This window comes from Electrophorus electricus, chromosome 22 (genome assembly GCF_041902795.1).
Source record: "Electrophorus electricus isolate QZ-2024a chromosome 22, ASM4190279v1, whole genome shotgun sequence".
Taxonomy (NCBI): domain Eukaryota; kingdom Metazoa; phylum Chordata; class Actinopteri; order Gymnotiformes; family Gymnotidae; genus Electrophorus; species Electrophorus electricus.
Window position 1 is genome coordinate 16,110,001 of NC_137518.1, and position 2,500 is coordinate 16,112,500.

The following is a 2,500-nucleotide window of genomic DNA, read 5'->3' on the forward strand; positions in this document are numbered from 1 at the left end:
CTCTCTCTCTCTCTGTGAGCAACTGTTACTGTCAGCAGCTAGTCTGCCTGAGTAGCACAGACAAAGTAGAGGCAAATATAATCTCTCTCTCTCTCTCTCTCTCTCTCTCTCTCTCTCTCGGTCTGTCTCACACTCCACCTTTCCTCTGTCTGTATTTCCTCCCTCGTATAAGTCTCTCTCTCAGTTTGTCCATTTCTCCCTCTTCCTGCATCTTAGCTCCCCTTGTTCTCTCTTTCTCTCTCACTCTCTCACTCTCTCATTCTCCCACAAGTTAGACAGCATTAAACCTGCTCTGCTAACTGCCACTGCCTCGTTTAGCCACCAAACAGGGCTGCAATTGTTACTTGTTTCCAAGGCGATGCAGCAAAAACGCGTTCAACCCCCCACCCCCTTCCACCCCATGCCTCTTGGATATCTCTCGTGACGTCCACAGCAAAGGCCGACAGAGCCAATGTGACCTACATGGCAAAGATTCTGACTGAGCTGAGCTTACAGTCAGCCTTTTACCATTGTTAGAGCCCTGTGTCAGGTGGGTAAGCAACCTGTGAAGTTCCGGTTTTGCAGTATCTACTGTCCTCTGCCCCAAAGCCTAACTCTTATGTTGCACACCTGTAATGTACATACATTACAGTTATGTAAAGGGCATCAGTTATGGTCATCAGCCATTGAAAAGGTGATGTCATCTCACTAATGTCAGCTTCCAGAAGATCCGCTTGGACGTAGGTCAGGGTCCCCTGGAACTGTAGGAACAGCAGCGTCAATGACAGCTCCACTCTCCTCCGAGCGCCGCTCTGCGTGAAGAGATTTCACACTCGGCTGCCTCACAGAGCGGGAGGGCTCTCAGGACTCCCAGGCCTTTCTGCTGGGGGCTTATTTGGCCCCTGTTTGGCCCCTGTTCTCTCAACTCCACCCTTCGGTCAAGACGGGGGGAACGAAGAGCACATGCTTCACTATTACTCCCATGATTCTGGTTGATTGGAAGGTGGGCGCCTCCGAGGAGAGATGGAGTGAGCTCAGAATGAGAGACACGGTAGGAAAGAGGAAAGGGATGGAGGGATTAAATACTGGACAAACGTTGACGTATGGTGCTGGTTCTGGAGAAGGTGGTGGTCACTGACGCTCACATGAAGCGGGAGAGTCGCACGCTCTAGAAGGTCCTGTTTAACCCCGGCGTCTCCACCGCCCTCCGATCCCACTGGGTCTCGCGGGACCTGCTTTCGTTCAACAACAACAACAGACAGGAGCCTTTCACGTTTTCCATTTTTATGTCCACCAAGCATCCGTGACTTCATGCCGGAGAGAGAAATTTTAGGGGCCAACGAGAGGGGGAGCAGGGGCCGTCCCTGGTGTTTCATAGATTCATCTTAAGCCTGCTATCCGCTGCTGCCATCTTGAGCATGTAATACACAACATGGAGCACCACGGCGTTCCCGTATCGGAGAAGGTCACGGATACCGGATGAGGTTCCGGACACGTGCCGGTTTTGCTGCAGGTTTAAATATTGAACGAATGCGGCTCAATTTCACTGGTCCTGGTGGGAAAAAAGCTGATGCACATATTAAGATGAAAAGGAAGGGAAAAATACCACAAGACAATAAACAGGCTGTGCTTTGTTTTCCATCAACAAGGGCATTAAAAATGTGACAGGGATGTTGTATGCTTGTGCTGTCTCTTAACACCCAGCCTGGCCTTTTGGCTTTGAAATGACTGGTGCGATGTAGAGAAGGGTGTGGGTCATTTGCACCACGACAACTTCATAACACTTACCTCCCCATATCTCACACGCATGCTGTAGAGCTGCGAGGTCATCAGAACTCGAGCAATACAAACACAGAAAGGCATTCTGGAAGGACTGTGGGGGTGCATCTGTTTGCTGAATGGAGATATCAGGATGCAAGGGCGGTCGTTTTGAAGCAACCCCAGAGTCTATGTGGAAGTGTAAACAGACCACTTCAGCCCTGGTGTTATTTATCATGCATTTGAAAGATATAGCGTCATATTTCATTACACGTGTTGATGCAGGATGTGTGTCCACATGATGTAGTATTATAAAGGTGTTATTTTTTGTACATGTTTGTCATGTGTATGATTTTGTGTGTGATTGTGTGTGTGTGTGTGTGTGTGTATGTGTGTGTATGTGTGAGTGAGTGTGAGTGTATGAGTGTGCGGATGTGTGTGTGTGTGTGTTTATGTGTGCATGTGTGTGTGTGCGTGTGCACGTATGTGCGCGTGTGTGCATGTGTACGTGTGCGCGTGTGCGTGTGCATGCGCGCACGCGCGTGCGCGTGTGTGCGTGTGCGTCTGTGTGTGTGTGTGTGCGTGCGTGTGTGTGCGTGCGTGCGCGTGCGTGCGTCTGTGTGCGTGCGTGTGTGCGTGTGCGTGTGCGTGTGAGTGTGTGTGTGAGTGTGCGTGCGTGCGTGCGTGAGTGTGTGTGTGTGTGTGTGTGTGTGTGTGAGGTGTGTGTGTGCGTGTGTGTGAGTGTGTGTGTGTGAGTGTGTGT

General features: G+C 50.5%; 1 protein-coding gene across 4 annotated transcripts in view; it reads right to left on the minus strand.

The window, feature by feature from the left end:
• Positions 1 to 241, minus strand: part of lrrn2 (leucine rich repeat neuronal 2) — a 37,978-nt gene extending 37,737 nt beyond the window's left edge. For all 4 annotated transcript variants that reach the window (XM_027020025.3, XM_035520361.2, XM_035520359.2 and 1 more), the window contains exon 1: positions 1 to 241. This exon is cut by the window's left edge and continues 446 nt beyond it. The gene's annotated coding sequence lies outside the window, so the exon portion shown is untranslated.
• Positions 242 to 2,500: the final 2,259 nt, after the last annotated feature.